Below are 13,739 nucleotides of genomic sequence, written 5' to 3'. Positions count from 1 at the left end.
CAGAAAGCCCTCACACAGTGAATTAAAATATCCACAATAGCCTGTTCCAAAATGGAACCTGGGATAGGGTAGAACTTGAATAAATGGCAGACTTCATACTCAGTGCCAAGACTTTAATTCCAACTTTCAGTTGTTTCAATATTGTCTAAACCTGCCTTTTTCTTTTTTTTTCTGCGTGTTGAGGTTTAGAAATGATGTTGCTGTGCTGGCAAGAACAGTTATTAGGTGCTGAAAAATTCAATCATGCAGAAGGGAGTGGGGTGGAGGGAAAAGTACAGCAGGTTATTTATTATCTCTCTATAGGAGCCCTGTATTTTGTGAAGGCAGCATCCTAAGAAAAAAATGTCATTGTAGCTGTATAGAGAAGAGGACAACAGAAAACCCAGTTAAAACCTGGCAATTCTAATAATAGCACTTTATTCAGTCTGGTTTAATACAGCTACACATCTTCAATATATACCAATCTAATTAAGAACTAGTCAATTTTAGAATAGAAATGTTAATAGAAATGCATCTTGGATGCTAATATGTGGGGTTTATGCCCCTGCCTAGGAAAGTTGATATGTTGGAAATAATAAGATTATTAGAGAGCTGCCACACTTGCAAATAGCAGGTGAGTATCTCCATGTGGCTTGGATCTTCCTAGGCAAGAGCCCCTGTGAGCATTAACCCCTCTGCCTATGTGATGCAAACTACTACAATTTATACTTCTCAAGTGGATCAGAAGGTGATTGGTCTTCAAAAAAAAAAAAACACAGTTGGGGAGGAGTTTATCCAGAAAGAGAAGCAGTTTGTAGAACAACATCTAATAGGTATCATCTCCTTCACCCCTGCACACAACCCCAACTAGCTGTTACAGACCTCTGAGCTCAATTCTGAAAGAAATAGTCAGTCATAGAATCAGCCAGGTTGGAAGAGACCTCCAAGATCATCCAGTCCAACCTATCATCCAGTCCTATCCAATCACAGAAGGTCATGGAATCAACCAGGTTGGAAGAGACCTCCAAGATCATCCAATCCAACCTATCACCCAGGAATGGCGACTCCCTCACCTCCCTGGGCACCCCAGTCATTCAAATAAAAGCCTAGATGAGGCACTTAGTGCCATGTTCCTAGTTGATTGGACAGGTCTGGGTGGTAGGTGGGTAGGTTCAGAGTAGACATGAGGAGGAAGTTTTTCAGCATGAGAGTGATGAGAGTCTGGAATGGGCTGCCCAGGGAGGTGGTTGAGATTCTGCCCTTGGAGATGTTTAAGGTGAGGCTGGATGAGTTTCTGGCCAGCCTGATCTAGAGTAGGATGTCCCTGCCCATGTCAGGGGAGTTGGAACTAGATTATCCTTGTGGTCCCTTCCAACCCTGCCCCATTCTATTATTCTAAATTACCATTATGAAGCACTTCAAGAAAGTCATTTTGATGTTTCAAGAACAAAAAAATCTCCTAAACTTCAGCTGCTATTTAATTTTGACTTCTGGTGATGGCTTGAAAAGAACATTCTAAGTTTCCTGCAGAAAGAAAATTCCATTTTCTGACCAACCACTTCAGCAGCAGCATTTCAAAGGCAATTTGGAAGAATACATTGGGTCTGTGTTCACACACTGCTATGGGGCACTGATACAGTTGTCTCTTGACCTATTAATTTCTCAGAAACCACTCATCTTCCCTCAGGGCAAGCACCAAGGAATATATCATGGAGTACAGGAGCAAGCTGCACACAGCACATCAGTGCACATTAATGCAACCTGGAGACGTCTTGGTCAATTTAAAATGGTACAGAGCCAGGTTCAGGCAAATCTAATAAACCAAAGAACAGGAAATCTTTTTTCAGAGAGCAAAGCCAAGCAAATAGAGTTAAAGGAAACCCATTTACCCACTGCAGGCTTCAGTAGGTCTCACATAAATTTGCTGAGACAGAATGGGTCACAAATGTTTTGTCCCTGTATTTGATAACTCAAATAATCCAGTCTCATACCTTCTGCTATTTGTAACTGAGAAAGCAAGGAAGAGGACTCCCTTAGGAACTGTGGTTTGTGTGTAGACACTCCCTTTCCTCTCTTATTTGAAGTGCATTTCCTTCCTAAGCAGGTCTGTCTTTTCTTGGGTGGTGGGGATGAGTGCCTTATGGGGAGGTACTGTGGAGAGTTTTTTTCCTGGAGAGACCAGCAGGTATTTCTGTGAGCTCTTTTGGCCTGCACAAGACCATCACTTCTACCTGGGCAGTGGGAATAATGGAGATCAAAGAATCATAGAATCAACCAGGTTGGAAGAGACCTCCAAGATCACCCAGTCCAACCTAGCACCCAGCCCTAGACAATCAACTAGACCATGGCACTAAGTGCCTCAGCCAGGCTTTGCTTGAACACCTCCAGGGACTGGCACGCTGGAGGATTCCCACAAACAGGTTTGTTTGAGGAATCTCTTCCCCTCCAACATGCTCAAGGGCATGTCTAAGAGTGTTTAAATGTTCTCTACTTTTCCCCCCATATGATGAATTTTACGTGCCCGTATAGCTCTTCCTTAGTTGAGGGGTTACACAGAGAGTTCCAGAGATGAGCATGGCAAAAAATCTTGAACAAATTTGCCCAGAATGAAGGAGAAAAGGCATCATGCACATGAAGAGGTTGGACTGCACAGTGTCAAGGCTTATTATCCCACTCCAGAGACCATGCATCATAAGAAAAACAGGTTGGATTCAAATTAGCTGGGACTCAAATGTATTCTCTTGGTGCCATGCACAGCCCTGTTCAGGGAGATAGTTACAAGTAGGTCTAGGCTGCTCGTCTGTGTTCTGTTACTTCATGGTATTAAACTGTTTGATGACTTCTGCCACCTCCAGAAAGACCCTGGAGATGTTTAAGGCCAGGCTGGATGAGGCTATGGCCAGCCTGCTCTAGGTTAGGGTATCTCTGTCCATGGCAGGGGTGTTGGAACTAGATGATCTTTGTGGTCCCTTCCAACCCTGACTGATTCTATGCTTCTATGTGGGCTGCAAACTGTAAAGCTTAAATGATATCTGTTGGTGAAGATAAGATAGATTGTTAACAGCCAAGACCCTGCTAATGTGACCTTCACTAAGACACATGGTATCCTTCTGTCCCTATCCTGCCTTCTTATCAAATCACCACTTCCAAGCAGCAAGGAACAAAGTCCTTCCAGCCAACATTCTGGAGATTCTTGCAATGGTGACAAAATCTGCAGATTGCCTAAGTTAGCATATTTCCTCTGCTTTCTCTCTTCCCAAGTACATCTGAGTTAAGGATAGGAAATGTTGGAGTGTGGGATAAATTTAAAGAGCCTGACAGAGATCACAAGCATGAGCCCAGGGATGATGGAAAAGAACAAATGTCCAAAAGTCTTTTTTGTGAGAGACTGCAGAAATGGCTGGACTGCACTGAATGCTGCTTTCAATAGAAAGACACAGAGAATCATAGGATCAGTCAGGGTTGGAAGGGACCACAAGGATCATCTAGTTCTAACCTCCCTGCCATGGGCAGAGTCACCCTATCCTAGAGCAGGCTGGCCACAGCCTCATCCAGCCTGATCTTAAGCACCTCCAGGGATGGGGCCTCAACCACCTCCCTGGGCAACCCATTCCACGCTCTCACCACTCTCATGCTGAGCAACTTCCTCCTCACATCCAGCAAAGTCTCCACCTTGACAGGATGTGACCAGGATATGCATCCTTCTGCAGGCCCTGCAATACGGATGGGTTCATAGAATTAACCAGGTTGGAAGAGACCTCCAACATCATCCAGTGCAACCTAGCACCCAGCCCTGTCCAGTCAACTAGACCATGGCACTAAGTGCCTCATCCAGTCTTTTCTTGAGGACCCCCAGCGATGGTGCCTCCACCACCTCCCTGGGCAGCCCATTCCAATGGGAAATCACTCTCTCTGTGAAGAACTTCTTCCTAACATCCAGCCTATACCTACCTTGCCACAACTTGAGACTGTCCCCCCTTGTTCTATTGCTGGTTGCCTGGGAGAAGAGGCCACCCCCCAACTGGCTACAATGTCCCTTCAGGTAGTTGTAGACAGTAATAAGATCACCCCTGAGTCTCCTCTTCTCCAGGCTGCACACCCCCAGCTCCCTCAGCCTCTCCTCATAGGATTTGTGCTCCAGGCCCCTCACCAGCTTTGTTGCCCTTCTCTGGACATGTTCCAGCACCTCAACATCTTTCTTGAATTGAGGAGCCCAGAACTGGACACAGTACTCAAGGTGTGATCTGACCAGTGCTGATCCTAGAAGTCCTTTCCAACCTGGTTAATTCTGTGATTCTGAAGTTCCTTTTAATTCTCACAGGCATGTCTCCTGAATATCAAGCCAAGTTACAGAAATACAGCATTGACAAGCCAGCCACAGGCAGGATTCTATTTCCTACCCTCCCTTTAATTGCAGTGTTAACTTGTCAGATACCACAGTATCGCTTCCCCATGACCTTTGCTGTTAACCAGAGACTTCAGGGCAAGTTGGATTGCTTCTCCTGCTCAGTAGCAGCTGTGGGGAGCAGCAGGTAACATAAAGCCAGGGTGAGTGACTCAGAAAAACTAGGTCTAAAATCAGCCTTCCCCTCTCCTTGTAATCAGAGAGGGCTGTATCTGTTTGGCTGCTACCATACAGGGCAGGATAGCTGAGTGAATATGAATTATGGCATCTTCACTAACTGAATATTCATTAAGTGGGCTAGCTAGTGCTAATGTGCTCCTGTTTGGGAAGGTCTCAGCGGTGTGACAGGAGGCTCTCTGGGAAGCAGTATTATTTCTTAGGGAAAAAAATATCTAGGAGAAATGAACAGTTGTCTGAAACACCAGAACATGCTATCCACACTCAGTCTGTACTGGAAGAGTTGCTTCTAGAGGATATGTGTTATCTTCCAAGTCCATTAGGTCAAAAGCTGCTCTGCTGCATTCTCTGCTAGTTCCTGTGGTGGAGGGTTGCACAGGCTTCAAATGACTATTGTTTATGAACCTATTCATGCCTGGACGTGTTATCCCCCCAAAGGGTGTTGCCCTGCCTAAACTTGGGGTAAACAAGTTAAGGGGACAAAGGGACACAATAGCCTTGGTGCCTTCCAGTCTGGGTTGCCTCCTCTAGGGTTGAAGTAAACATGTTGCATAAGCTCACACACCTAGGGTGGGGAACCCACCTGAGCCCTCTCCTTATTTGGGGGTACCGGACCCTCGGACTTCACCTTATTTGGTATGTTTTGGCCTGTTGCCAAGCCCTCATTGGACAGAATTGTGGCCCAAGGACCATCAATCACGGGGTCAGAACTCATAAAAAGGGACAATACAGTGTCCCTGCTACCTCTCTCTCTTGCCACTCTCTCCTTGCCACCCTTTACCACCCACCTGCTGCTCCTAGCCGCTTCCAGCCGCTTTTGGGGACCACTGCCGCTGCATGACTCCAGCCCACGGCACCAGCCCAGGGAAATGACCAAGGCGCTCCCAGCCAGCCGCCGCTCCAGCTGCCCCTCCCAGCCTTGACTGTGCCCGTGGAAGCTCCAGACAGCGCGCCCCAAAAACCCCTGAATTATTCAAACCCACGATATTTGGGACCATCAGAACTGACTCCAGCCAGTGAGTGACTGAGAAACCCGATTTAAGCCAGCATAAACGCTCAATAACAAGGCCAAGTGCAGGGTTCTGCACTTTGGCCACAACAACCCCAAGCAGCGCTACAGGCTGGGGACTGAGTGGCTGAGAGCAGCCAGGAGGAAAGGGACCTGGGGCACTGATAGGTAGTAGCTAAGGATGAGGCAGCAGTGTGCCCAGGTGGCCAAGAGAGCCAATGGCATCCTGGCCTGGCTCAGGAACAGTGTGGCCAGTAGGACAAGGGAGGTTATTCTGCCCCTGTACTCAGCACTGCTCAGGCCACACCTTGAGTACTGTGTCCAGTTCTGGGCCCCTCAATTCAAGAAGAATGTTGAGGTGCTGGAACATGTCCAGAGAAGGGCGACAAAGCTGGTGAGGGGCCTGGAACACAAACCCTCTGAGGAGAGGCTGATGGAGCTGGGGTTGTTTAGCCTGGAGAAGAGGAGGCTCAGGGGTGATCTTATTACTGTCTACAACTACCTGAAGGGGCACATTGTAGCCAGGTGGGGGGTGGCCTCTTCTCCCAGGCAACCAGCAATAGAATAAGGGGACACAGTCTCAAGTTGTGGCAGGGGAAGTCTAGGCTGGATGTTAGGAGGAAGTTGTTGCCAGAGAGAGTGATTGGCATTGGAATGGGCTGCCCAGGGAGCTGGTGGAGGCACCGTCCCTGGGGGTCTTCAAGCAAAGCCTGGCTGAGGCACTTAGTGCCATGGTCTGGTTGATTGTCTAGGGCTGGGTGCTAGGTTGGACTGGATGATCTTGGAGATCTCTACCAACCTGGTTGATTCTATGATTCTATGATTCTAACTTACCAGTGGCACTTTCATGCCACAGACTCTCTTCCTAAATCCTTTCAAACCTCTGCTAAATTCCCAACTTGCTGTCCATAGACATTCTGCAATATAATCTCGGAACCGCATACAAAGAACTTGTGTGGGGTAGCTGTAAATAAGTCTGGGGAGGGAGATTCCTTGTGTATACAATATTAAATTATTTAAACCCTTTTAAAATTCAGCCTCATATTTCATTCCCCCAAAACCCAAACGAACTTCTCCACGACAGTTCCATGTCTTCTTAAGTATGCAAGTACACAAACTTGCACTGCTTCAGGCCATGCAACAGGGCTGATTTAAAAGGAAATATTTTCTGTAGCCACATCGCAGTTCTGTTGGGTTTTGTGCACATTCCCGTTCTGAGGGGGTGTTCAGACCACAAAATGTAAATATTACCCAGAAAAAAAGAAGGTTCAGTTCATGAAATAAAAATATTATCCAGAAAAAAAAACACTGCTCAGGTCACACTTTGAGAACTCTGTCTAGTTCTGGGCCCCTCAACTCAAGAGAGATGTTGAGATGCTGGAAGATGTCCAGAGAAGGGCAACAAAGCTGGTGAGGGGCCTGGAGCACAAATCCTATGAGGAGAGGCTGAGGGAGCTGGGGGTGTGAAGCCTGGAGAAGAGGAGACTCAGGGGTGATCTTATTACTGTCTACAACTACCTGAAGGGACATTGTAGCCAGGTGGGGGTTGGTCTCTTCTCCCAGGCAACCAGCAAGAGAACAAAGGGACACAGTTTCAGGTTGTGCCAGGGAAGGTGTAGGCTGGATGTTAAGAGGAAGTTGTTGTCAGAGAGAGTGATTGGCATTGGAATGGACTGCCCAGGGAGGTGGTGGTGTCCTTGTCTCTGGAGGTGTTGAAGCAAAGCCTGGCTGAGGCACTTAGTGCCATGGTCTAGTTGATTGTCTAAGGCTAGGTGTTAGGTTGGCCTGGATGATCTTGGAGATCTCTTCCAACCTGGTTGATTCTATGATTCAGTGGTTCTCTGATACAATGGTGGAAACAAGGCCTGTCTTCTAATCACTTGAGAATATATCCAGCAGAAAGCCTGGCATCATTACAAGACTTTATCTTTGAAGCTTATCATTGTCTTTCTGGCATAAATTTAAACCCTGCCACAGTTCACTTAGCACTTTGGTATTCCCCAACAAGAAGATGATCAGGGGTTCATCAAGAAAGGATGAGAGAGTCAAGATTGTTTGGTTTGGAGAAGGCTCCAAGGAGACCTTATTTTCACCTTCCAACACTTATAGGGAGCCTAAAAGAAAGGGGATGGACACTTTGTTAGGGAGCACAGTGATAGGATGAGGGGGAGGAGTTTTAAACTGAAAGGTGGTAGATTTAGATTAGATTTTAGGGAGTGAGACTGCAATAGGTTGCTCAAAGAAGCTGCAGATGCCTATCCCTGGAAGTATTCAAGAACAGCCTGGATGGGGCTTTGAGCAAGATGATTTAGTGGAAGTTACTGCTGCCCATGGCAGGGGAAATGGAACTACATGATCTTTAAGGTCTCTTCCATCACAAACCATTTTGTGATTCTAAATAAGTGTTTAACCAGTTTAAGTCATTCAGATGACAGCTAAATCCTGCTTGTGCTGAATGATCATCCAGGAGCTCACAGAACATGTCCTCAGGATATGGTTCCACTCATCCTTTAGCTGCCTATCCTTGTACCCACAGCTACACAGTATATGTCACTCCTAAAAATGGTGGCACTTGAGTTGTATAGGTTATTTGTAACTTGAGAGATACCTCTGGATTGTTTGGCACAAAAGGCAGAAGAATCTGAGGCTTCTGTCTTCATTGCTCTTTGAACCAGCTTGTGCACATTTTACAGACACAGGGCAGTCTCCAAACATTTCAGTCTCAGGGTCACACAAGTCAGATCAGTAAAACATACTCAACCGGTCTGAAAACTTTCGCTCGATTATAGAGACTCTCCCAGTTCAGTCTCTGATAAAAAGCAGGCTCCTTTATAACCTTCCCTGAGTGTTATGATCATCAACGCCAGAGCTTAGCTGTTAGTCTGTGATCAGGAGCTGTTGGGGATGGGAACAGCAGGGCATGCTTCACGCCATGGGATCAACACATCTATCTGGGGCAGTCGCAACACAACCTACCAGTCCTACGTCTGGCTCATAACCATGCTACTCATCCCTTGTTCCCATAAGAGCTGAGCTCCATCTGCAAGCTTAGAAGAAGGGGAAAAGCAACAAACTTTTTTCTCCCTTCATCAAATTCAGGCTAAGTGGACAGCTTCAAGAGCCTCAGTGTTTTCTGAGTTACAGGTCCCCTCTATGTTTCACACAAAGTGGTTACTCAAAGTCAGCAGATCCATCTGAAAACCTTTGTCTTCATCACTAGGAAGTTAGATGCACAATTGTATTTCCCCAAGGATTCAAAATGAGCTCACTGGCTCAACCAGGTTGGAAGAGAGCTTCAGGATCATCCAGTCCAACCTAGCACCCAGCCCTAGCCAGTCAACCAGACCATGGCACTAAGTGCCTCAGCCAGGCTTTGCTTCAACACCTCCAAAGATGGTGACTCCACCGCCTCCCTGGGCAGCCCATTCCAATGGCAAATCAGTCTTCTAATGAAGGCTGGATAGCTCAACAGAAGACACAGGGAGGGAGTTTCTGTATCTTGGGTTACCCAAAACTAGAAGGTAATTAAGATAAACCATTTAAAAAATCATACCTGCATAATGAGTCCTGCAACTTTACCCTGAATGAGACAGGCCCACAGGTCTGGGGAAAGCATTGAAAGCAATATGGGGACACTGTTCCCTCCAGGTTGTTCACAGAGATACTAACACTGTGGAGAGAGAGAGTTTGCAAATCATCACATCCTGCTGCAGAGCAGCTGGCAGAGCACAGTGCATGGCATGAGCTGCCATCTTGGTAGCCCTTATTAAAGCCTAAATCATGTACAGAAGGGAAGGAGCAGCTTTGTGCTTCTCTGTAAGGGCTCCTGATTAATCACACTGCTGCTTTTAATGACCCTCAAATATGGCATTTAATGCCTGCAGGGGTGAGGAGCTTTGATTTTACAGTATCAAGGGCACATGAAAAATAGATTCAGATTATTAGATTTATCAATACAAACTTCTGTTTCTCATTTCTTGGAAGAAAACTGAAGGGTTTAAGGCACAGGAAAGAGACAAAACTGTCCTCGAATGTCCTCAGTACTTCTAAGTCTCATCACTGATCTTACACCCATGGCTTAGTCACAATCAGTAACTATTAAATACCCATCTATACTTGTTAGTCCCTCCCAGGCTCCATCCACAAGAACATGGAAAATGGCCAACGTGGTCCCCATCCACAAGAAGGGTCGGATGGAGGAACCTGGGAACTACAGACCCGTCAGCCTGACCTCAGTGCCAGGGAAACTGATGGAGCAGGTTCTCTTGGGGCCAATAACTGAGCACCTGAGGGATGGCAAAGAGCTCAGGTCCAGCCAGCATGGGTTTAGGAAGGGCAGATCCTGCCTTTCTAACCTGATCTCCTTCTATGATCAGGTGACCCGCTTGGTGGATGTGGGGAGGCCTGTGGATGTGCTCTATCTGGACTTCAGCAAGGCCTTTGACACTGTCCCCCACAGCAAACTGCTGGCTAAGCTGTCAGCCCATGGCTTGGATGGCAACACTCTGTGCTGGGTTAGGAACTGGCTGGAGGGCCGGACCCAGAGAGTGGTGGTGAATGGTGCCACATCCAGCTGGCGGCCAGTCACTAGTGGTGTCCCTCAGGGATCTGTGCTGGGCCCCATCCTCTTTAACATCTTCATAGATGATCTGGATGAGGGCATCGAGTCAGTCATCAGCAAGTTTGCAGATGACACTAAGCTGGGGGCAGATGTGACTGAGTTGGAGGGCAGAAGGGCTCTGCAGCGGGACCTTGACTGCCTGGACAGATGGGCAGAGTCCAATGGGATGGGGTTCAATAGCTCCAAGTGCAGGGTGCTGCACTTTGGCCACAACAACCCCATGCAGAGATACAGGCTGGGGTCGGAGTGGCTGGAGAGCAGCCAGACAGAGAGGGATCTGGGGGTGCTGATTGATACCCGCCTGAACATGAGCCAGCAGTGTGCCCAGGTGGCCAAGAGAGCCAGTGGCATCCTGGCCTGCATCAGGAATGGTGTGGTCAGCAGGAGCAGGGAGGTCATTCCGCCCCTGTACTCTGCACTGGTTAGACCACACCTTGAGTGCTGCGTTCAGTTCTGGGCCCCCCAGTTTAGGAAGGACACTGAGATGCTCGAGCGTGTCCAGAGAAGGGCGACGAGGCTGGGGAGAGGCCTCAAGCACAAGCCCTATGAGGAGAGGCTGAGGGAGCTGGGGTTGTTTAGCCTGGAGAAGAGGAGGCTCAGGGGTGACCTTATTGCTGTGTACAGCTACCTGAGGGGTGGTTGTGGCCAGGGGGAGGTTGCTCTCTTCTCTCAGGTGGCCAGCTCCAGAACAAGAGGACACAGCCTCAGGCTGCGCCAGGGGAGATTTAGGCTGGAGGTGAGGAGAAAGTTCTTCACTGAGAGAGTCATTGGACACTGGAATGGGCTGCCCGGGGAGGTGGTGGAGTCGTCGTCCCTGGGGCAGTTCAAGGCAAGGTTGGATGTGGCACTTGGTGCCATGGTCTAGCCTTGGGCACTGTGGTAAAGGGTTGGACTTGATGATCTGTGAGGTCTCTTCCAACCTTGGTGATACTGTGATAAACATTCTGAAGCAGGAAGGAGAAAGTTCAGTGCTTGTACCATTCCCTTGCCCTTTGTTTCTTCATTGCTGCCTGGGCAGATTTGTGCTGGTTCACTCTGTCTTGCTGCCTGCTAGCAACCTCAAAACAGCAAAAATCCTTAATGATTCCAATGTTTAACCTTCCACCACCTGAATAAGATACATATCTGGACATGGATCAAGAGAAGGGAATAGTTGGTCTAGCATCTCATTCACCTACAAGATCACTCAGCTAAGCCTTCAGGCAGTGCAACTGTAGTAGGATACCCAGTGAAGAGGAAGCTCAGGGGTGACCTCATTGCTGTCTACAACTACCTGAAGGGAGGTTGTAGCCAGGTGGGGATTGGTCTCTTGTGCAAGACAACCAGAAACAAAACAAGGAGACACAGACTCAAGATGTGCTGGGGAGGTCTAGGCTAGATGTTAGGAGAAAGTTCTTCCTAGAGAGAGTGATGGGCATTGGAATGGGCTACCTGGGGAGGTGGTGGAGTCGCTGTCCCTGGAGGTGTTCTCCTCCCTCAACCTGCTGGCCACACTTCTTCTGATGTAGCCCAGATGTTCAAAAAAAAGCCTGGATGAGGCACTGAATGCCATGGTCTAGTTGATTGGACAGAGCTGGGTGCTAGGTTGGCCTGGATGAGCTTGGAGGTGTCCTCCAACCTGGTTGATTCTATGATAAGATTCTACACCCTTAGAGGAAATTTTCACTCATCAGAGCCCTTTCAAGGCACATAGGAAGAGAAGGACACATGTGTAGGGCATTCCTTTTAGCAAAACAACAGCAATAAAGCTAGAGGAAATGCTTGCTGAATGCAAATTTATAGCAGCAAAAAAATCTCTGAATTTTCACTGCCTCACAGCCTACCGGTATGGCCTTACCATGTGAGATAGATCACATCTTCAGACTACAAGGTCAGAAGGAAATCCTGCTATTACCTAAGGTGACTTTCTGTATAATGCAGAACTGAGAACTTTCTGAGATGTCTCCCTGTTCCAAATACAGGCCCTTTTTGAGAAAAAGCTAACTGCATTTAGAAGATGCCAGCAACAGACAGCTGACAAAAGTGCTTCGCATTTGCTCCACTGATCGCTTGCCATCACCATGAAAAACACAGTATGTTTAGTGCCAGGTTTTGGCTTGGCTTGAATTCCCAGAGCCAGCATACAAGACAATGAAAAAGTAGGGAAAGTTTAGTAGACATGTGTGGTGGAGGGCCACATAGACCCAAATAGGGTTATTCACAGGCCTGTGCTTGCCTGGACGTGTTTTCCCACCGAAACATGCTTTTCTGCCTAACCCAGGTGAAAATATATTAAGGGGACAAAGGAGCACAATAAACCTGGCCCCTTAGAGTCTGGCCTGCCCTGGTTATGTAAGGTTGATGTGAACAGGTTGCATAAGCCCACGCACTTAACGTGTGGCACACCTGTGCTCTTCTCATATTTGGGGGTACCAGACCTATGGACTCTTCCTTATTTGGCATGTTTTGGCCTGCTGCCAGATCCTTATTGGACAGTATGAGCCAGCAGTGTGCCCAGGTGGCCAAGAGAGCCAATGGCATCCTGGCCTGCATCAGGAATGGTGTGGTCAGCAGGAGCAGGGAGATCATTCTGCCCCTGTACTCTGCACTGGTTAGACCACACCTTGAGTCCTGTGTTCAGTTCTGGGCTCCCCAGTTTAGGAGGGACATCAAAATGCTTGAGCGTGTCCAGAGAAGGGCGACGAGGCTGGGGAGAGGCCTTGAGCACAGCCCTACGAGGAGAGGCTGAGGGAGCTGGGATTGGTTAGCCTGGAGAAGAGGAGGCTCAGGGGTGACCTTATTGCTGTCTACAACTACCTGAGGGGTGGTTGTGGCCAGGAGGAGGTTGCTCTCTTCTCTCAGGTGGCCAGCACCAGAACAAGAGGACACAGCCTCAAGCTGTGCCAGGGGAGATTTAGGCTGGAGGTGAGGAGAAAGTTCTTCACTGAGAGAGTCATTGGGCACTGGAATGGGCTGCCCGGGGAGGTGGTGGAGTCGCCGTCCCTGGAGCTGTTCAAGGCAGGATTGGACGTGGCACTTGGTGTCATGGTCTAGCCTTGAGCTCTGTGGTAAAGGGTTGGACTTGATGACCTGTGAGGTCTCTTCCAATCCTAATGATACTGTGATACTGTGTATAGTAGCCAAAGGACCATCAATCTCATCCCACATCTTATAAATAGGGCAATTCAGGTATACAAAGTGCTCCTGCCACCTTCTCCTCTTACCTCTCCCAGCCCCTTCATCACCTGGGGCCACTACCTTTATCCACTGTGTATGACTCTTTGTCCCATGGTACTTTGCACCGATCCAGTGGGTGATCAACAAAGGCATTCCCGGCCGCCACCACTCCAGCTCGCCGCACCAGCCTCCAGGTGAGGGGCCTGGAGCACAAATCCTATGAGGAGAGGTTGAGGAGGCTGGGCCTGTTTAGCCTGGAGAAGAGGAGGCTCAGAGGTGATCTTATTACTGTCTACAACTACCTGAAGGGGCATTGTAGCCAGGTGGGGGGTGGCCTCTTCTCCCAGGCAACCAGCAATAGAACAAGGGCACACAGTCTCAAGTTGTGCCGG

General features: G+C 48.2%; 1 long non-coding RNA gene across 1 annotated transcript in view; it reads right to left on the bottom strand.

Annotated features, from left to right (window-relative positions):
• The window catches only part of LOC135182295 (uncharacterized), a 122,671-nt gene that overhangs the window by 41,404 nt on the left and 67,528 nt on the right, over window positions 1–13,739 (bottom strand). The gene's annotated exons all lie outside the window — the stretch shown is intronic.

Source organism: Pogoniulus pusillus, chromosome 1 (assembly GCF_015220805.1).
Source record: "Pogoniulus pusillus isolate bPogPus1 chromosome 1, bPogPus1.pri, whole genome shotgun sequence".
NCBI classification, from domain to species: domain Eukaryota; kingdom Metazoa; phylum Chordata; class Aves; order Piciformes; family Lybiidae; genus Pogoniulus; species Pogoniulus pusillus.
The sequence above is the reverse complement of the archived record's forward strand: the minus strand, read 5'-3'. Positions and strand labels throughout refer to the sequence as shown.